The following is a 23,101-nucleotide window of genomic DNA, read 5'->3' on the forward strand; positions in this document are numbered from 1 at the left end:
GAGGTAGAGAAAGATGGAGGTAATGAGATTCCCATCCCCAAGTCAAGTTGTATTGTGTAATGATTTGAGTGTTGGAGACCAAGGTTTAAATCCCCGCTCAGCCATGGGGACCCACAGGGTCTCAGGAGAAGGCAATGGCAAACCTCCTCTGAACAGGTCTTGCCAAGAAAACCCCTGTCTTTTGAGTCCCCGTAAGTCAAAAACAACTGGAAGGCACAGAGCATGCATGCACAAATGCACACAAACAGGATCTATGAGGGAGGCCAATGCAATGTTGCTATGTCATCAGAGAGGCTTGTTTCACACCAGGAGTTCTCTTAGGAGCTCTGGATTGCAGATGCTGTTGCATTAGTGTTGCACAGGATAGAAAAGGTTTTAGAATGTAGGTACTGGAGGAAATGGCTGTGAATGACTAAATCCATCTTCTTATACTGTCCTGTGGAAAAATTAAAGGAGTGATCCTGTTAAAAGTTAATTTGCTTTCAACTTGCTTTTTTCATGATATGCCAAAATATACAGCCTTTAAAAAACCTGCTCTTTTCAAAAGTATTCACACAAGCCTAGCCTCTGCTTGAATCATCAATTTGAAAAAATATACTGTTGTTTAAGCAAACATACCTCCTCTTGGAAAATTTTAATTTTTGCATAAGTTTATATTGGCATGTTTTTCTGGAGGCTTTGCTTTGGAAAAATATCCAAGGGGTCAGATGCAAAGGTAGCCTTAATGTTTGTAACATACCGTATAACTCTCTCTCTCTCTCTCCATATTCAGTACTTATTCTCAGTCTCAGGGGATATGCTGAAGAGCACACTAGCCTAATTTGCTCTAATAAGCCATCATCCTGAGGTTCTACACTTGCAGTTGCTAATCTGCAGCATGTGTTGCTCAAATGTCCATGTTTTAGAAGGCTGTCTAAACTTTATTGCAACCCCAGCTCTCCTGATCTGCACCATATGGGTCTGGCTGATTTTTTCTCTCTCTGTGAAGACATTAATCTGGGCAAAGACTTTAACAATTGACTGGCTGTTGTCTTAAGATCAAGGGAATTAATGAGACCTGGTTGCTGGCTATATATATATATATAGATATAGATAGATAGATAGATAGATAGATAGATAGATAGATATAGATAGTGCATGAACTAAATGTACACTTTGAAATGACTTCTTGAAGGATGTTTGGGGCAGTTATATAGCTTTGCCTTCTGCTTTGCCATTCTTAAACTATGCTATGTGTATATGTTGGTTTGGAAAGGGAAAGGAATTTTAATTTTTAAATTAAAAATTAAAGCCTTTATTTAATTTGTGGTGTGGGAATTTGTGCTCCATCCCCAAACCTGATGGTGTTTGATGAAAACTCCTGTCATCTCTGACAATTTTTTTAAAAAAAGAATCATTTTTGCTATTTTTATATGCCAGTTATAAGCATATAAGCATGCCTTACAATCTGGTTTAAAATGCAATTTGGATTCAACAAAAATAGGCATATTTTGGTTTCCATACTAATGGTCTCTTAAAAACAGAATCCATTGCTCTTTGATTAACCACATTCAGCTCAACTCTGCTTTCTCAGCAAAAGAATGAACTGATGGAAAAGTATCTGACTTGTGTGTCCAAGCATTTCTTAATTTTTGTATGTATGTGTGTCAAAAAAGACATGCTTTTGTCATTGTGCTAGATATAATTCTTTGGACTATTAAGCAGAGAAAATGCCAATTTCCTTTCTTTGTCATAGGCCACATTAGGGCAGTTATATCTTTGACTAGATAGCCAAGTTATACAGACCCTCTGCTCCTTTCGTAATCGCATGAGAATTCAAACCAGTACATCTCTGATTAACCATAGCTTGTGTTTTATCCAGACAGTGAAAGTATGGCTTGTTGTTGTTGTATGCCTTCACGTTGTTCCTGACATATGGAGACTCTAAGGCAAACCTGTCAAGGGATTTTCTCGACAAGATGTACCGTATTTTCCTGCGTATAAGGCGACTTTTGAACACTGAAAAATCTTCTCAAAAGTCGGGGGTCGTCTAATGCGCCAGATACAGGTAGATAATCTTGGGCTTTTTATTTTCTTGCTGCCAAGAGTAGAGTACATTATGCCACAAAACCCACCCCTTTCCCTTTGGCTGAGAGTCTGGCAAAATTGCAGAAGCCGGCGGCGGCGGCGGCGCAATCCCCGCTCTGCCTCTTCTTCTTCTTCACACAAAAAGGGAAGCGCTGGACTACAATTCCCAAGAAGCCTTGTGCACCGCAAATAGCATGGCAGAGGATGAGGCTGCCTGGGCTGGGTGGGGAGGAGAGGGCTAGCTACTTTGGTAGGTGCCTTACAAAATCAGGGTATCAGCTCTGAATGGCGGTGGACCTACCAGGCGCCTCCTTCCCTCCCTCTCTCCCTTTCCACAGCGAGCCTCACCTTTTTGTCTCCTCCGATCCCCTCAGGTCCTCCTTCAAATGGGGCTCCTGGAGGAGTTTGCTGGTAATGTTCTCAGAGAAGGATTGCGAGAGAGAAGTGAGTGGAGGCTCTTTCAAGGGACTTTGGACTTCAGCTCCCAGAAGCCCAGGCTATTGGCCAACATGGCTGAGGCTTCTGGGAGCTGGAGTCCAAAAGCTCTTAAAGGGAACAGTTTGGGGGACTATAATATTATATAGCAATGGTCCCCAAACTATGCTGTTCAAGAGCAAACTCTGCTTTTTAAGGGGATTTAAACATTTTTAAGGGGTTAAGGCTCTAAGGCAGTGCTTCCCAAACTTTGGTCCTCCAAGGGCTTGGGACTTCAGCTCCCAGAGGCCCCAGCTAAACTGGCAAACAGTCAGGAATTCAGGGAGAGGAAGCCCAAAATATCTAGAGCCCAAAGTTTGGGAAACATTGCTATAGGCCACAATGTTCCCCAAACTCTGCTTTTTAAGGGGATTTTGGACTTCAGCTCCCAGAATCCCAGGCTATTGGCCAACATGGCAGAGGCTTATGGGAGATGAGGTCCAACATCTCTTCAAGGGCACAGTCTGGGGACCACTGCATAGGACAAAAGATAACCTCATGGGTTCTTCAGGTTCTAAACTTTTAAGGTTTAGAATCATAGAATCGTAGAGTTGAAAGAGACCCCAAGGGCCATCCAGTCCAACCCCATTCTGCCATGCAGGAACTCTCAATCAAAACATCCCCAACAGATGGCCACCCAGCCTCTGCTTTAAAGCCTTCCAAGGAAGGAGACTCCACTACACTTTGAGGGAGTGTGTTCCACTGTGCAACAGCACTTACTGTCCCTTAGTTCCTCCTAATGTTGAGGTGGAATCTCTTTTCCTGTAGCTTGCATCCATTGTTCTGGGTACTAGCCTCTGGAGCAACAGCAAACAAGCTTGCTCCCTCTTCAATGTGACACCCTTTCATGTATTTAAACAGGGCTATCCTATCACCTCTTAACCTTCTCTTCTCCAGGCTAAACATACCCAGCTCCCTAAGTCTTTCCTCAAAGGGCTTCATGGTTTCCAGGCCCTTCACCATTTTAGTTGCCCTCCTTTGGACACATGGCTCCAGTTTCTCAATGTCCTTTTTGAATTGTGGTGCCCAGAACTGGACATAATATTAATTAAAAATTAATTTAAAAAAAAAAAACCAAAGATACACTTTGCACAATTCCTTTTGCTTCAGGGACTCAACGGTTCCACAGTATTTTATCCTCTCAGCATTCCTGTCAGGTAGATCAGGCTGGTGCAGTGGCTTGAGTGTTGGACTATGGTTCAAAACACACTGAAGAAATAATGGACTTTGAGAGTGCTTTGACTGCCCTGGCTCAGTGCTGGCTAAGTGACAGTTTTCCTGCTAAGCACCTGCATGTCATAACCATTTGAATTAAAATTACTACCATATTGAAATCAAATCTGATGTTTTTTTAATTTTTATTTGGTGTGCGTTGGAAGAGGGGTAGCCTTATACGGTGAGTATATCACAAACTCTATATTTTAACTGGAAAAGTTGGGGGTCGTCTTATACGCCCAGTCGTCTTATACACCGGAAAATACGGTATTCAGAGAGAAGTTTGGCTTTGTCTTCCTCTGATGCTGAGAGAGTGTGACTTGCCCAAGGTCATGCACTGGATTTCCATGGTTGAGTGGGAATTTGAACCTTAGTCTCCAGAATTGTAGTCCAACACTTAAATCACTACACCACACTGGCTTTCTGAAAGTATGGCTATCAGCTGTAGAATACTGTACTATAAGCAGTGAACCCCAGCCTTTGGTCCTCCACGTGTTTTGGACTTCAATTCCCAGAAGCCCCAGACAGCTTGGCTAATAGTCAGGAATTTTGGGAGTTGAAGACCATCTGGAGGATCAAGTTTGGAAATCACTGATCTAGTAGCTACCCCCCCCCCCAGATGTTGGAAAGATCCAGGGGAGCAGTAAGGGAGAAAGGAGGCAGCAGGAGGATGGTGAGGGAAAAGGGGGTGGCAAGGTGGCAATCAGTAAAGTTTTGGTGTGCAGGAAAGACAAGGGGAACCAGCAGCCTTTAAATACCATAGTGGGGATGAGATTGCATGAAACGTCTTTTCATGGTCCCTTAAAAAACACAACATAGTCTCACTGATCATTTACTGTGGTGGTATTTCCTACTTTTTGCCTACCTGCACAAGCTTAGCTGCATTTTTCACGGGTGGTGGCAGCGGCGATTGGAAAATGCTTCCAAGGCTTGTTGTGCAAAACATTGCTTCTATGTCTTGGAACAGCACCATTTGGGGACAGACTGACAGACTGGAGCAAGGAGTTAGAGCACATGGCAGAGGGTATGTGTGTTTAGAGAAGCTTCGGCAAAAAGGAGCTTTCAAATTTGGGATCCTGCTTAAACTTTGTGAGCTTTGCTGGGACTTGGCTGGCAAATTGGAGCTATTCTGCTGCTCCTGTTTTCTTTCATCGGATAGGCTGGGAGAAGAGGTAGCAGAAGAAACAATGTTTGTGGGGGGGGGGCACCTGGAGCTGTGTGGGGAAGACATATCCCTCGTGAAGGACGGGGAAGAGTATCTGGGGTCCGTTCTTGGAAATAGTCCTTCACCTTGGAGCAGCTCCTGTAGTTAAAATCTCCCTTTTCCTATCTGGGCCATTCTACAATCCAGGGCATGTGGCCTCTGTAAACCCCCTACAAACACCTCCCTCTGCCTTAACAAAGAAGGATTGAGAATTCTTCCTTGCCAGGGAGAAGTTTCTCCCTTTGCATCCAGTTGCCTTTGGAGTAACAACCGAGCAACTGGCAGAGCAGCAACCTGGAGGCCTTTTGCCTGTACTGACCTTTGCTGGAGTGGTGGCATGGGTGATAGGTTTCTTGGTTGCTGGTCAGTCAGCTGCTCAGTTGCTGCTCCCAGGAATACCAGGTGCGAAGCAACAGAGATTGTTTTCTTATTAATTTGCAGTAGAATAATAGACCTAAAAATAGGAAATATATATCGGGTGGGGGGGGGGCGATAGGGTCATCACCCAAGACAAAATGGGGTGCTAGTCAGAAAAAGTTTGGGGACACTGCATTAGAGGATATGAAACCAACTTGAAACCATTTTTAATATATTTTGGCTTGTTCTGAAGCAGGCAATCATAATTTGCTCTTCCATGTGAATTAGTACTTACTGTAGCTAGCATGGAAGCCACAACAAATCTCTTCCACACTATGAGAATTACATAAGATTGTTCTCAAAGTATAAAGCTGGTTGGAAAGCTATGAAAGACAAAGAGGCTGTGCAGACTGCCCCTAAGGGGCAGCCTGCAGCCTCCTCCAGCTGTGCCAGAAGGGGCCTGCGGCAACCGCATGCCACTGCCCTGAACTCTCCTCTCTTCTGTGCAAAAAGGAGCCTCGAAAAGAGGCTCCTTTTTGCATCTTGGAAAGGGGACGATAGCCACAGTGCTGTGGCTTTCAGGCACTCCTTTGGCGCTGCGTTATGTGGATGCAGTGCCAGAGGAACGCGGTGCACCGTGTGGATCCCATGCCTCACCGCCGCCCTCCGGCCAGCCTTAATGGCCGGTGTGCACAGCCTCCAAGTCTTAAAGTTATTTCAGGCTGGTATGTCTAATGTATATAAGGTGAGTTCTGCTTCCTGCAAAAGAGAAACACACAGATCCTTCCTTGACTTTCTTTGATTAGGATTTGCAAGTGTGGAGTGAAAAGGTTTGTGAAAGATCACCAGTAAAGATCATTCTGACTTCGGTACTGGTGTATTATTTTAGTGACTGTTGTCTTGCAGTATGTTTGTGTTGCCAGTGATACCACTCAGGATATATTTCCTAACTTTTCTTTATGTGTATGAATGTATGCACCTTGCATTTACGGCCCATACTTTGACCAAGGACCCCAGGTGGCACCTGTAATTCGGTATCCGGTGAGCTTCACAGGAGTTGCCTGGCTTTTTGATTTCATTTGCCAGCCCATTTGCCCAATGAAAATTCCATCTGCCATATGTTGTTGTTGTTGTTGGCCATGCTTTATTTACACTCCAAGGTTTATTTACAAAGAAGCAGGTAAAAAGATGGTTGTTGGGCATACACAAATACACCCATACCCACACCTGTTCTCTCAAACTTAGGTTTACCAGTCAGATGTATCTATACTATCTGACAAAATCTGGGTAATGCCCAAAGTATTCTACAGAGCTGCCCCAGATCCTCCAATATTCCCAAAGTTTGGCCTTCAACTCTCAGAAGCCCTAGCCAGTTGTGCCAACAGTCAGGAATTCTGGGAGCTGAAATCCAAAACATCTGGAGAACCAAAGTTTGAAAGCCACTACTTTATGCAATCATCACATGCACTTGCATGAGAGTGAGGTGAAGCTTTGTTATTTAGTTGTTTGGCCAAGCTGACTGTATTGGCACTGATGCTCTATTGTCCCTGGGTCTGCCAAGGTTGCTGCATCGCTGGCCACAAAAGCAGCTCCCTGGCAGAAGAGCCTCGCTGGCAACATTGCTTCTTGTGGTGCCAAAACATGGTGCCCAGTCTTGCGAGGAGCAGCTAGAGTGACCCCTCCATCATTGATCACATTGCTGGTTGCCCTGTTTTGATGCCAAGCAAGCGATGTGTTGACAGTGGGACTCTGCCAGGTGGGCACTGGAAGACTTTACTTCTTCCCCACCAGGAGCTGGGCTCAGCTGGAGAGGAGGTGGCAGGCAGCACTGCTATCTGAGAAAATCTGGAGTAACCTGGGAAACCCAGAGTAATCTGTAAGGTTTTAAAAAGTAGATTAATAATAATAATATAATTTATTTATTTATATTCTGCCTTTTCCTTGCAGAATCAAGGTGGATTGCAGGCAAAGGTAAAAAAAAATACAGATACAAAGTACAAAATAACCTCCCCATCAATTAAATCACAGCAAACATAATAACAATAAATTAATTATACAAAAAGTAAAAAATACATTTTTGATACAAAATTAATACAGAATACAAAAAATACAAAATACATGGCATATCATAACATAGCATAATAATCTAAATGACCGTCCCCAACTCTCCCCTGGCAGTAAAACAACAATCCATTATTAATTACATATCTAAAATTGTCAAACTCTATGCTATGTGTATATGTTGGTTTGGAAAGGGAAAGGAATTTTAATTTTTAAATTAAAAATTAAAGCCTTTATTTAATTTGTGGTGTGGGAATTTGTGCTCCATCCCCAAACCTGATGGTGTTTGATGAAAACTCCTGTCATCTCTGACTATTTTTTTTTTAAAAAAATCATTTTTGCTATTTTGCTAGTCAGGGGTTCTGGGGGCATTTGATTAAATGCCAGAAGGGGGAGATTCACTATGAATTGATAGCTATGCTGTGAAAACAGATTGTAGCAAATATGGAGTGAGTCTATGGGGTTTTGGCCAGTGTAGACAAGCCCAGAGAATCACCCAGACAAATTAGAGGCCAGTCTTTCTAAATAAATAAATAAATAAATAAATAAATAAATAAATAAATAACCATATTGATGAGAAACAAGAAAATAAATCACAATAAAAGTGATCTCCAGTGTTCCCCTCTTCCAGAGTTGAGTATTCTGTTCTCCACAATCCTGGTTCAACACTTTAATCTCATTTGATATCTCAAAAGGAACTGTTGTGCATCTAGCCCTGCCTTAAAAAACAAAACAGAAAACAAAAAGCAACAACTTGTTGCCTAAATAGTAATCTTTAGGGTTTTTTTTTTTACTGAACTTTTCCCCCCATTACTGTTAAAGGCCTTTTCATGCTATACCTATGAGCAATTAATTTCCTCCGTCTCATGAAACAATTGCATCTCATGAAACAATTGCATCACAGCTGTCTGTTTTGCAAAACTGCAAAACATATAGGGCACAGAAATTGGAAGAAGTGCCACATGGGGCATGAGATCATTTTCATCTCTTTTAAAGGCTTGTGCTCTTAATTCTCACTTGAGAGCACTTAACTAGTGTTGCTAGGTATGAAGTAGTGAAGTCCAACTGCGTGGGTGCATTTATGTTTCTGTTTCCCGAGTGCTTTGTTTTCATCCTTCAGTACTGAAAAGTGAGTCCTGTTTCATTCTACTGCAGAAGAATTTCCTTTGTTTCCTAGAGGTTAAAAATATATTGAAAGAGCTTTTGCATAATAGGCCAGGAAATGCCTTTGACAGGATACTCTTTCAGACTATCTATTGCAGTTCTAATAGGGCCAACCAAGGAACTACAGGGTCTCAAGACTGATTTTCTTAACTGAAATAAAATGGTACCACAAACATTGCACATTCAACTGCAATGGTCTTTGAAACTTGTCAAGAAAACCCTGTGATAGGTTCACCTTAGGGTTGCCACAAGTCAGAAATGACTTGAAGGCACACAACACACACACATCTATAAGGTAAAGTACCTAGTTGAAGAATGACAGTATTTTACTGTTAGTTCAACCTTACCCAACTTTATGCTCTTTCAGTTGGATAGATTACCACTCTCATCACCCCCAGACAGCATAGCCATAGTCCATTACTTCATGCTTTACTTTTTACTTTATTATTTTGAGATTATTTTATTTTTCCTAACATGACTGTGAATGCAGTCTGGTCTGTTTGCCTACCCCTTTTGAACCCCCAGTTTCAGTTTCATTCATTTTCATTAAATTGTCATATTGATTAATTGGAGGCTGAAGAGAGTGGGAGAAGTATATTTTTATTCAGACAATTAAGTTTGGTTAGTGCAAAAATAGGATTTTATTCACGGCATGTGCTGTCCTCATTTATGTCATTTATAAAGATAGTTTTTAAAGATATTTAAAGTTTTAATCTGCTCTATACTTTTAACTGTACAGTTGGCCCATATTATACACATATTTTTTATACACAGATTCAAGCAACCACGGTTTGAAAATATTCCAAAAAAGTATAGATTTCAAATATCAAACTTTGATTTTCCATTTTTTATAAGAGACATCATTTTGCTATGTCATTATATTTAATGGGACTTGAGCATACACGGATTTTGTTATACATGTGGGATCTTGGAACTAAACCCCAGCGTATAACAAGGGTCCACTGTACTTGTTTTATTTTATTTTAATGTTGAGCTTCAGTTTTTGGGGAAATGATAGAGCAGAAATAAGCAGGAATTATCCCCCCTCTCCCCACCTTCAAATTATTACTTCCAGAACTTTTTGGTAGCTGAGAAATCCCCCCCCCCAAACTTCTTCCACAGATGCCAAGAGACAGACAAGGGGAGAGGTTCAGATATGTGGATGCAAAACTGCTCAGAGGTCTTACTTTTCAGGATTTTTCTCTTGGATAAAATATATTTCAGAGAATATATTCTTGAATATAGGAAAGCATTTTCTTAGGACCTTTCTGGTGAAGTTTCTACGGTATATCTACATCTATATATCTGTTAAGTGGCCTTGCTTGGATGATCGGAAGCCAATTTATGCATGGATTTCCTACACTTTTTTTAGCCTGAGAATCTCTAACCATCATTGCTTAGTTTATCTGAGCTGGGGTTCATGGTTTATTGTCTCCAGGACTAGCCAGAATCTTAAGCTATAGTTAAGTTGTAGCTTCAATGGTATAACTCCTACTTAGATGTTGGAACTTCTAGTATGTTTCATCAGTAGTAAGGATTACGATGAGTTCTGAAACTTGCTGTGAGTTTAATTTGCTAGCCTTTGTTTCTATAGGCCAATAAAAGGTGTAAAATATATTTGCTTTTTAAGTCGGCTTCTAGGCATCTGGTGAATTTGCTTTAGGTAGTAATGCTGTTGAAACTGTTTTAAGAACAGATCACTTTATAAACTTTATGGCTGTAAAAGACAGGCAGCTGGACTGTATGTATAATTATTTTTGTAGCTGCTGCCAAATGAAGATTTCCTCTGTTGGAGCCTTTCTGTCATAGCTGTAGGTCATCTGTCTCCATACCACCCCAAGCTTTTTTGGACTATCATCTTTTATTGCAGTTGCCATTGATTGCTTTAATTTTCTACTGGTGTTCTCAATAATGAACCCTCATGTTGAAATGGAATATCATAAACTGGCCTCGGTGCTGTGCTGACATAACTGATGCTGTGATATGACTAGTATAGAAATGTAGGTCAGTGCTGCTGCATGGAGAATGACCATCATCCATGTGGTGGTATGGAAGTGGAGGAGCATAGAATTTTAGAGTAATATCATTGGAAGGGACCCCAAGGGCCAGCTAGCCAACCTCCTGACAATGCATGAGTCCATTGAAAATGATGCAGGTGAAGCCAGAGTGACTTGTGGATTGCCCTGAATGCTTCTGAATCACAAAAGAACCAGAGCTTGCATGCTGGAGAGAGAAAACAAAGCCATGGTAGTACATACTGCTTCATTGCCTGGATGTGGTCCAAGATGCTGCTGCAGTTACATCAGAACATCATCTGAGCTCCATGTTCCCTCTCCATAAATTTGCCATGCTTAGAGTTGAACAAAATTACTGTTTACCTACATTCAGCCCTCCATATCCACAGATTCTTTATCTACAAATTCAACCATCCATGGTTTAAAAATATTTTTTAAAAACATAAATTCCAAAAAGCAAATCCTGATTTTGCCATTTTATATAAGGGACACCATTTTACTATGGTCATAAACAACTGCAGAAATAATCCAGATTGAGTCCATTTCAACTGTCTATTTTACCTCAATGCTAGAGGATTCTGGAAACTGTAGTTTTGTGAGACATTTAGCCTTCTCTGTCAGAGAGCTACGGTGCCACAATAAACTATAATTCCCAGGATTCCCTGAGTCAGGGTAATGAGCCAGTGCAGTTAAAGCAGTCTCAAAGTGGATTATTTCTGCAGTATGTTTTTGACCAATGCCATTGTATTTAATGGGACTTGAGCATTCATGGATTTTGGTATCCATAGGGGGTCCTGGAACCAAACCTTGGTGGATACTAAGGGCCCACTTTGAACCAAACTACTGTCTTATTCTCCCTGAGTTTCTGTTTTTATATACTTTATATTCTTTGAGTAGAATGCACAGTTTCTGGTATATCAAGCTGTCATTACAGAAAATCAGTGGCAGCAAGTTCTTCATGTTTTGACCCACGTTCCTGGATAGAGTGTTTTCTGTGTAGTGCAAAAGCACCAGCTCTGTTTTAGTAACACAGCAGAATAAATACAGGCACCTGATTCCCACTGGCCTTGGTAGGTATACTTCTGAGAGCCATCAGTGCCAGGGCAGTCTGCCAAATATCACCCTGTTGCTTACAGTGGCTAAATGGCTTTTGGACTTAATTGGAAGCCTCCCTACCCCTTCCCATACCCCCAACTGCCTAAGGGAGACTTCTAATTAACCATGGAAATGTTCAACCCCAGTTGTCAGTGTGTTGATCCTACAGAAAGCAGTTTTCCCCCAGCCAATGCAGTCAACCTTGAGTTTCATACTGTGTGCAGATAAGTATGTGGATTCTGAAACACTGGGTGTACAATAACATAAACTGTATTAAATGTACAGTACTAGCCGATCTTTGGCAGAATCAGGAAGGTGAACAGTTGCATAAATGAGCTGACATGCAACAATGGATCCAGAGGCAGAATGAGCTGAATAGAAAACACAACACAAGTGTTGGGGAAATAACTTAATATAGAATACTATAGTATTGTATAGTATCATAATATTATACAGGCTGAGTTTCCCTTATCTAGAATTCCTAAATCTGAAATACCGTACTCCAAAATCCAAAATTATCCATATGGGTGACTGGTGATGCCCTTGTTTTCTGATGGTTGTGTGTACACAAACTTTGTTTCCTGCATTAATTTATAAAAAATATTATGAACATAAAATTAGCTTCAGGCTATACATGAAACATATGGTAAATGAATTTCATGTTTATACTTAGTTCCCATCCCCAAGATACTGTATATGTATATGCATTTGTTCCAGAATAAAAACAAAAACAAAACCCCAAAATCCAAAATACTTCTGGTCCCAAGCATTTCGGATAAGGGTGACTCAACCTGTATATGTATGTATATTAATAAATGGGAAACATTACAATCCTTTGTTAATTTCTTTGCCAGAAAAGGGTGGCTCAGAGTAACTAGTTGAGGCATGCCTAAGGAATGTGGATTAGAAGTAAAATGTTTGTCACCCAGTGATAGAGAATGGATGAAAAACAGAAACATTTTAGGGGGGAAATAATTAACTTTTTGATAATGGGGTTAGTTTTCTTGGAATTTAAATGAAGGAAAACATTTCTTCTCATGGTATGGTCAGACTTTATAGCCTTGTTCTGTACTGTATGATTTATGTTTGCTCTCCGCTATCCCAGGAAAATATTAGAGTTTTAAGCAAGCTGCAGGTAACATGTTATTTGCTTTATAATGCTTCTAAAAATAAGACGTTTCTGTATTGTCATTCAGAGCCTTTAGTTGTTACTGAGGGCATGTTCAAGGACTTCTTCATTAGAAGTTCACTAAACAGTACGAGAAAGTTGAAATCCTTCCTAGAATTGCAAAGGGTGCAGCTTGGCAACATGTGTTCAAAGCCTTACTGTTTTGCACATGAACGTCTGTTGCTGCTACTGAGCATTAACTGAGTGTCTGGAGTGTGCTGGGTTTTGTACAAACAGTATACATAGCAATGATGCAGCTTCTTCCAAGAGGGCTTAACAGTCTGCATCAGATGGACAGAATGTGAAGAAGTGATTAATCCAAGGTAGGAGAGGGATTGAGGAGAGTTGGATGCTAGCAGAGGCCAAGCAAGGTAAGTCTGAAATTGTTCTTCAAAGGCACAAGTAGGTTTTGAGGTGAAGGGGTTGAAAACATAGGTTGACAAATAAACTAACTTTCTTTTTCTTTTGTGACTACCTAAGAGCATATCACATAGTTGCATCCATTTGCCAGTCTCTGCAGTCTGTGGGTTTCTACTATACTATAAGGGATAAAGGAAATACTGGGGGTGGATGAGTGGGATGGGATTAAGATAATAGGATGGATGGTCTATATCCCTTGTGAGGCACTGATGGTCTGATTGTTTCTTTGGCTTTAATGCAAGTAAGCAAGCAAGGAAGAAAAGGTGTGGAGGGAAAGAAAGAGACTTGTATTGGTCCAAATTTCTTTTATGCTTCCTGTTGGGAATCTCAGCTGCACTTTCTGATGTGTGTGGTGATCTCTTTATGACTTCTCAGGTCTCCTGCCTGGAAATGTAATTCAGACTCTGAATGAAAAAAACTAAGAGGCTGTAAGGAGTCTCTTGAAAACACTTTGAAGTGGATGAAGGATGGTTTGTAAGGAACAGAACTTGGAAAAGTTCCTTTTTGAATTACAACTTCCAGTATCCCCCATGTTGATTGGAAATTTTGGGAAGTGTAGTTCAAAAGTGAATGTTTCTGAGTTCTTGTAAAAGAACACGAGATAATTTACTTTCCATGAAAGACACAGACTCGGTTTTCTCTTCTGGAAGGAGAGCAAATAAGAGCAGCTCATTGTTTTAGTTTGTGCCAAATTCAGTTTTCTGAACTTCTATTTTAGAGAATAGCCTTATAAAGTAAAAACATTCACTTAATTTAACTTCAGCGCAGTCAACTATTTGAGTAAAATAAATAACTGCTACTTCCCTGATGCAGTTATCCAGGGGGAAAAATCACCTGGAAGTATTAATGGATGACGTATCACCGGAAAACACTGTGGGAAGTTGATCCTGCCCAAATTCTTAAGCATATTAGATTGCTTTTACTTTCTGGATGTTTGACAAAAGTTAACCTCCTTGCCATACCCAATGCCAGCTTGGGATGAGTGAGCCGGAGGGAGCCAATTGCAGTGTGTCAGTTTTGGTCCTGGTTTTCTCCTGGTTTTCCTGCTAAATAAAGAGGCTGAAACTGATGGGTGCATCGTTGTGTCCCCCTCCCTTCACTCATTTGTGGACAAAAGCCCTTGCTGTGCTATTTTACTATTTATTTTGTGTTTAAATTCATTTGTTTCCAAAGTGATGCAAATCTTGTATTGCTAAGCCGCTTATCAACTTGGTATCTAAGCAGGCACAGTGGGAGCATTGTAGTGTGTGAGCTTTATTTTTCTGAAGGTTTCAGCTGGGCAGGAATTGTACTTGCACAAATCCCAAGTATAATTGGAGAAGAATTTTAACTCCCTGTAGGCAGGTCACATGCCTGGCATGCCAGGGCCTTTTATTCAGCTCTTGTTCACAGAAGTATTCACTTCCCAGGTCCTGAACCATCCTGAGAACCTTAATAATTTAAAATTGTGTTAAAAGAACTTGTGCTACCATGGAGAAAGAGGTACAGGTTGAGTCTTATCTGAAATGCTTAGGACTAGAAATGTTTTGGATGTTGGAATACCTGTATTTGCATATACATACATAATGAAGAATTGTAGATGTAATTTTACATACATAATCTTGGAGATGGGACCCAAGTCTAAACACAGCATTCCTTTATGTTTGATATATACCTTATACACATAACCTGAATGTTATTTTAGATAATAATTTTTTAAAAATAATTTTGTTCATTAAACAATTTTTTTTGTACATAGAACCTTAAGAAAGCAAAGGTAGCACTATCTCAACCACCCATGAAAAACATTTTGGTTTTGGGAATATTTCAGATTTTGGAATTCTGGATAAGGGAGACTCAATCTGTAGTGAGAAATATAAAAGGCCAGCTGACTGTCTGGTTGCAAGAAATAAGGTGTTTTGTTTTTTAATGATAGAAACTGTGAGTAATACTTCCTATTTATGGTAGGTTAGGCATAAGTAGAGTGGAGATTATCTTTGGCTTTAAATTAAAATGCTAAATGCCTGCTCAAATCACGTCTAGACTTTTGGGTTGTTTCTTGTGTTTCAGAGATGGATTCGTAAGGGGTGAAACTCCTTTCTTCTGCCAAAAAGGGAAAAAGAAAAAAGAAAGAGGTATTGGGGGAAGCCCAGCTTTCTATCAGCAGTGAAGCAGGGTGTTAGCAAAACTTGGAAAGGTTTCTTCTCTGGATGACAACTACTAGAATCCCTCAGTGAGCATGGCCAGTTCTGGGTACTGGAGACCAAATTAAAATAAAAAACACCCCCCCCCCCCCAAGCTTCTGGGTGTTAGCATTTGGCCCCACTGCCTCTGGGAAAAGTTGTGTCTTGCTGCTGTTTTGGCAACTCCGCACCAATACAGCAGTTACATGTTCATTTGTCACATCTTCTGTTAGTTTCCCCAAGATTATGCCATGGCCAGACTGTGATACTAACTACAGATGTGGGAGCTGGTGCTCTTTCAAGGATGTGACGATCTGGGTTCAGAAGACAAAACAGGCAGTTCAGTGTGAGACTAGTGTATGCAAAGATGTTCTCAGATACACATTACCTAGCACTGCCCTAGAAGCTTATACACTGTGGTTGGTGTGTCTTTCTTTGTCAGGGTGTGTTGAGGGGGGGAAAAGGGCCCTATAAGACTTCTGCCCCCTTCCTCATGAAATTTTATTTCAGTTTCCAAATCTCTAGCATTCCTATAAACTAAAACTTCAGCCGCGCATTAAGAAATCTGTTTTAGGCATCCAAAGAAAAAGGGACAGGCAAAGTTACCAAGGGAATGTGAACACAGTATTATGGTAGTTGCAGATGTGAATGGTTTTCAGTGTTTCACCCTTTGCAGTGCTGGAAATTTGGGGACGGAAGGAAAATTTAATTGGGAAGGGCAGAAGTCTTACGGGAAGGGGGGATAGTATCTAATTCCCCCCCATCAGTAGCTACAGCTGTTCTGTGGAGTACTTATCTACATTCAAGTTTGAGCAGGGGTGGGAAAATGAGTGGCCTTCCAGATTTTATTGGACTGCAACTCCCATCATTCATCATCAATGGTTATGCTGGCTAAGGCTGATGGAAATGGCAATTCCATAACATTTGCAGGATTACAGTACTTAGAGAAGGTTTTCCCACTGCTTTTTTACATGAGAGGAAAACTTTGGGGATTGTGTTTACTTGAACAGGAGCATGTATTATAACAATAAGGAGACTTCTTCCTCTGAATGTTTGTTCCCCTTTACCTTATAGCCTGCCTTTCCAACAAAATGACCCTCAAAGTGTTTTTATTCATATGCAGGCTGAATTAATTTTAAGTTAATGTGATGATGTTTTTGACAAATGAAACAATTGTCATTAAATATTATTGATGCTAAAGAAAGTAGAAGGAAGCATACCAAAAGTTTAGTTCTCATTCTGTTGTTGGAAAACACTATTCTGGCATTTCCAGGTTAAAAGTATTCTGGGGTAATAGGGTCTTTTAAATTATTTTCCTCCCACCCTTATTTTTTTTTTTTTTTCATTTCAAGTTAATTAGATTGTGAGTTGTCCTACAGTTGCAGGTGTTTCTTCATTTGTTCTTTGACAGATGATCACAAAGGAAAATGTACTTCAGTGTGCTAAAGATGTGCTTCATATTTTTAATCCAGAGGGATTGCTGAGGAAAAAGTACAGTTTGAATTCACAGCTGGCATGATGTCTAGAAGGCATGTGCATCCTTTACGTGTCCTGTGGAAAGTAGTCTCTTTGTACTACTTTAGTGTATGGTGGGATTGGAGTTTACTTGTACAAATATCTGAAGAAGGGCATATCAGTGGCTACTGGTCATGGTGGGTATGTTTATATTCTTTTTAGTAACAGAGACAACGTGTGTCAATTAGAATAGGTGCTTGGGAGCATGAACAAGATGGTGTGTTTGGGCTCAGGTTCAATTTTTAAGCTTCCCACAGGCAACCTACAGCGCTATATAAATAAAGCATAACAACAACAACAACAACCGATTTGGAACAGTATGGGAAGAGTATGCACGGCAAAATAGGTCTTTGGTTTTGTTTCAGTGTGGCTGCTCTTACGTTCCTTATGTTGGTTCCATTTTAGCTTTATTTCTCATGCTAGAGGTTTTAAACTTATCGTTCTCAATGTTAAGCGAGAATACCTCCCCCCCCAGGCATGATGTTCACAACCTATTTGATGCCAACTAGATTGCAAGTCATGTAATAAGTACCGTATTTTCCGGCGTATAAGACGACCCCCAACTTTTATTATTAAAAAATAGAGTTTAGGATATACTCACCGTACAAGGCTATCGCATTCCTTGGAAGCCGGCAGCCGGCGGTGTACGTGCGCACCGGCTTCTAAGGGGCCTCCAGAGGCCCCTTAGACGCCGGCGCGGGGCTGCCAGTTCCCCAGGCCTCCGGAGGCCTGAGAAGCCGGCGGCCCCAGAGCACGCGCACCGGCTTCTAAGGGGCCTCCGAAGGCCCCATAGAAGCCGGCGCAAGGCTGCCGGCTCCCCAGACCTCCGGAAGCCTGAGAAGCTGGCGGCCGAGAGAGCGCACGCGCCAGCTTCTAAGGGGCCTCCGGAGGCTTGAGAAGCTGGTGGCCCCAGAGCGCGCACCCTGCGTACAAGACGGCCCCCGACTTTTGACCCAATTTTAGAGGGTCTAAAAGTCGTCTTGTACGCTGGAAAATAAGGTATACCATGGAACATTATAGCTAGCTATGTTGAAGTTCCCCTATGGCATGCAAATGTGCTGTTGCTACACAGTGACTTCTGTGGAATAAATAGGGTATAATAGGCAGCGTATATCCTTGTGTATGTGTGCATTAGTAATCTGGGAGCCCATACGGGTATAGAAGGCGATGATGATTATGATATGAGCAATGATCTCTGTTGTAATCCTTCACAACAGTGTCGCATTGCAGTAGGAGGTGTTCCAGGCCAGCCCAGGTGTTGCTCCATGTTTCCCAAACAGTCAAGAGCCTACATTGCAACATGGCTTCCTGTTTTCACTGTGGGAATAATCCTCAGAGTACCAATTATTAGAGTTCAAGCAAGGGAGCCTCTGTGATTCACAAACAAGTCCTGTAACCACAGAAAATCCATTAACTTTGGAACAACGCACACTCTCAATGGCAGGCCCTCCATGAAGGTCTTGGAAGGTGTGGTGTGACTGTGTTGAGCAGAAGACATTAACATAGCCCACAGGTTCTCATGCCTGAGAAATAGAAAGAGAGCTTGCAGTATACTATGCTTTTTTTCTCCTAGAAATTGCAATAAACTTTAGCTTGGCTAGTTTAAACTTAGGGCTTTTATTGACCTCCCAAAATAAATAAATATTTTCATTTGTACAGGAGTGTATTAATAGAACTCTTCCTGGAAAGGTGTTGACTTAATTCCCTAGGTGGTACAAGTGAAACGTTATTTCTGGGTCGTTAAGGAAACAAATAATATGTTTCAAAGGAGATGCTAGCCTTGTAATATTCACACACACACACACACACACACCAGTTTGGCACTTCTGGGTTTTTTGGGGGGATAGTTGTGCTTTTTTAAAAAAATACTTTCCTTAAATACATTTTTTCCACAAATACATTACTAAAGTTGAAAGTCAGAAAAACAGAAAGTGCATGAAAACTATTATAATTTTATGCATGGAAGAAAACTTTTTCCCCCTCACAAGTGGGAACAAAATATGTAATGTTGTCTATCCCAACTTTATAGTAACAGTGTTCTTAAAAATGTTTTGAATAGTTTGTCCATTTTGCTTTGGTTCCTTTCCTAAAGGTAGTCTGTGTATATCAAGGAAATCTGGATTCTGAAGTACTTTGCAAAGTGCCTGTGTTTTTATCTTCCAAACAAGTAACCATGTTAGTTCTTTTGCAGCAAAAACAGTGATGAGGTTTGTGGCAGTCTGAGGCAGACTTCCTGGACTGAGATTGGCTTGGGGATTCTGGGAATTGTAGTCCAGTTTATCTGGATGGTACCAGATTGGAGAAGTCTGCCAAAAAGCTTAGCCATTTTTAATGATATAAGCATTTCTGGACTAGCCCCTTTCTATTTTGCAATAATGGAGTTTAGAGAAAAGAGTGCTAATCAGGACAGATTTCTATATGCAGTATGAATATGCAGTATCGCTAAGACCACCTCTGCCTCCCCAAGCTCAGAGGACAAAGAGGCAGCGCCAGAGCCTGGAGGACTTCTGGGAATAATGAGGGGAGAGAGGAGAGGAAGCACCAGATCCGGGCCACAAGGGCCAGAGGAACACAACGAGAGACCAGGAGAAAGTGGAAGAACTAAAAGAGGGCAGACATGAGAGGGGAAGGGTAGCAGATGCGAGGAGGAAAGGCGTAGGGAAACAATCAGACAACAAGGAGGAGGAATTACACAGAGAGGCAAACTGCTACTGGGCAACAGCAGTAGTGGTGGGTGGCACTGATGTTGAGAGAACAACAGTCACATCATGGCTAACACTTGCTTAGCACTGCGCACAGGGAGGTAATAGTGACCCTCCTTGCGTAACCCCCTCACTAGAAAACCCTGTGATGAAATATTCCAAGTGAGACACACAAGCAGGAAAAGGAACAAACACAGAGATAGAAAAACAGAAGAACTCACACTTGTTAGAGGAGCCAAAGGCATAAAACCCCCAAAGATGATGAGGCAAGCAGGAGATCCATTCAAAGATCCAAAACCTATCCAGAGCAGCACAACACATATAATAGGAACGTGGAATGTGAGAAGCATGAGCCAAGGGAATCTGGACATAGTAAAAATGGGAATGGAACGCATTAACATAGCAGTATTGGGAGTAAGCAAGCTAAAATGGACAGCAGTGGTCTGCTTTGACTCAGACAACTACACAGTGTTCTAGTTGTGGAATGAGAATACACAAAGGAATGGGGTGGCACTAATACTAAGAAGAGATGTGGCAAAAGCAGTAAAGGGATATAATGCCAAATCAGATCAAATCATCTCAATAAGGCTCCATGGTAAACCTATGAATATTACCATAATTCAAGTATGTGCACCAACCACAGATGCAAAAGAGGAAGAAATAGTGAGATTTTACAGAGGAGTCCAAGAAGAAATTGACAACACACCAACACAGGACATTAAGCTAATCACCAACATCAAAGTTGGAAGCGGAATCAAAAACAGTAGGCAGATTCGGATTAGGCAAAAGAAATGAAGCAGCTGAGTGTCTGATAGATTTCTGTGAAGCCAACAATCTATTCATTGCAAATACCTTTTTCATACAGCCAAAGTGAAGATTATACATATGGGCATCATCAGTCAACACAAAAACCAAATAGATTATATAATCAGAAGCAAAAGATGGAGAAGCACCATTTTGATGGCCAAGACCAGACCGGGTGCTGACTGTGGCACAGACCACGAATTACTTATTTCAACAATAAGAGTAAAACTTAAGAAAAGAACAAAACCAAAAATCATACTAAAATTTGATCTAAATATTTCAACATAATTTGTTGCCAGTATAAAGAACAGATTTGAACTACTAAGCATAATAGACCTGGAACCAGAAGAACTATGGTCAGAAGCCAGGGACATAATAAAAGAAGAATGCAGACAGACACTTCTAATAGTCAAAAAGAAAGAGAAATCCTCTCAACCTATCTGTTCAACTTGTATGCAGAACATATTATACGAAAAGCAGGATTGGACACAGAAGAAGGAGGAGTGAAAATAAGAGGAAGGAATATCTAGGATATGCAGACAACACCATACTACTAGCTGAAAACATCAAAGACTTGGAAAAACTACTATGGAAGATCAAGGAGGATAGTGCAAAGGCAGACTTATTGTTGAACATATAGAAAACAAAAATAATGACCACACAAAATTTACACAGATTCAACCTAGACAATGAGAAAATAGAAATAGTAAAAGAATTTTCATACCTGGGATCAAATATTGATCAGAGTGGGGACTACAGTCAAGAAATCATAAGAAGAGTAAGAATGGGGAGGGCAGCTATGATAGAACTAGAAAATATCCTAAAAGGTAAAGACATACAACTGAGCACAAAAGTTAGAATTATAGGGCGCCCTTCCCTTATGTGGGGATATATTCTGGAACCCCCCTGTGTAAGTGAAATTCCGTGGATGCTCAAGCCCCATTTAAAACAATGGGTCTTGTGCACACGGCGTGGCATGGTGTGTACACCGTGGGTGCGTGCACCATTGCCTTTTATGGTGAGTGGCTTACAGCGTAAGCTGAAAGCTGTGTAAAGTGCGCCCACGAATGACGCGGGCACACTGTATACAAGCTGTTGTATTCCCTATCTCCATGTATGGATGTGAGAGCTGGACAGTTAAGAAAGCAGATAGGAAAATAATTTGAGATGTGGTGCTGGAGAAGAGTACTGAGATTACCATGGACAGCTAAGAAGTCAAACAAAAGGGTCCTAGAGGAGATCAAACCAGAAATTTCTCTGGAAGCCAAGATGACTAGACTGAGGCTGTTGTACTTTGGCCACATCATGAGGAAGCACGACTCACTGGAAAAAATGATAATGGCGCGGTACAGAGTGCCGAAAAACAGCGTCCTGCCAGTGCCTGTTCTCTCCGCAGGGAAGCCGCAGCTGCCAAACCGTGTGGCTTCCCTGTGGAGTGGCTGCATGCATAACAATGGCAGCGAGCATGTGTACAGGGTGCCGCCATTTTGACGCCCACATCACATGCTAGAGTTGAGGGGCTTCTGGAAGCGCCGCCCTGAGGCAACCCTAGCATGTGACGAGGGCATTGGAAAGGGCCGGTCTGTACCGATCCATAGTTAGGAAAGGTACAAGGAAGCAGAAAGAGAGGTGCTAGAAGGATGGACTCTATTAAGGAGGTCATGGGTATGAACTTGCAGGACCTGAGCAGAGCAGTGGAGCATAGGGAGTCTTGGAGATGTCTCATCTACAGGGTTGCCATGGGTCGAGATTGACTTGAGGTTGGATAACAACAACAACAAATGAATATTAAAGTGGGTTTGCTCCTCCTTTCATGCATATGCATTTCCAGGTTCCTGGAACAAACATGATGAGAGTAACCTTAAACAGAGCCAACTCAAAGAAGAAGCTTGGATTAGAGCTTGGATCATTTGTTTTTACCACAGTCATATTCCTTTGTACCTATACTTAAGTCCTATTGAGTTCATTGGGACTTAGAGGCTGTACAGACAGGCTTATATGCCGGCCTCGGGCAGAGTGGAGGTGTGTTATGATGCATGCCTGCTGTTGCTGTCATGCTGTGCACCTGACCGTATGGTGGGTGGTGTCATGGTGCTCCTTTAGTGCTGCGTCCATATGATGCAGCGCCAAAAGGAGCACCACAAAATGCCACTGTGGCAGCAAAGGTTCCTTTTCCCTAGTGCAAAAAAGGAGTGGCATTTTGCCATTCCTTTTAGCATCGGAAAAAGGCTGGATCAGGGCCCTGCCATGTAGTTGCCGTGGACCTGATCTGGTGCTGAAAGGGGTGGCAGCAGGCCACTCCAAAGGGGTGGTCTGTTTAGCCCCTTAATCCCAAATTTATGTCTTGAAGATTACATCTTTACTGTTCCTTACCAGGGGTCCATACACACTACACAGTTATAGCATTGTGATTCCAACTGCTGTGGCAGCACTCTATGGAATCCTGGGATTTGTAGTTTAGGAAAGGACATTTAGAATTGTCAGCCACAGAACTCTAGTGCTTCACAAACTACAAAGCCTAGGATTTCATAGGATGTTGCCATAGCAGTTGAAGTGGAATATAGCACTATATTTATGTAATGTGAATCGGCCTCAGAGCTTCTCTTGTATTAAAATTAATAACTAAAGCATGGTTGGGGAGCCCCAGGCTGTGCAGTTGAATCCAACCATCTTGGGGT

The 23,101-nt window shown here is 41.5% G+C and overlaps 1 protein-coding gene across 6 annotated transcripts in view; it reads left to right on the top strand.

The window, feature by feature from the left end:
* Window positions 1–23,101, top strand: part of LOC149310985 (connector enhancer of kinase suppressor of ras 3) — a 93,015-nt gene that overhangs the window by 10,029 nt on the left and 59,885 nt on the right. Inside the window, exon 1 of one of the 6 annotated variants that reach the window (XM_089530161.1) lies at window positions 13,174–13,191. The exons of 3 other annotated variants lie outside the window; for them this stretch is intronic. The gene's annotated coding sequence lies outside the window, so the exon portion shown is untranslated. Of the gene's footprint in view, window positions 1–13,173; window positions 13,192–15,314; window positions 15,355–23,101 lie in introns of those variants that run through there. 2 more of the 6 variants (XM_089530157.1, XM_089530156.1) reach the window with 2 other exon arrangements.

Source organism: Sceloporus occidentalis, unplaced genomic scaffold, assembly GCF_023333645.1.
Source record: "Sceloporus occidentalis isolate IW3139 unplaced genomic scaffold, rSceOcc1.0.p SCAF_6, whole genome shotgun sequence".
Lineage (NCBI taxonomy): Eukaryota > Metazoa > Chordata > Lepidosauria > Squamata > Phrynosomatidae > Sceloporus > Sceloporus occidentalis.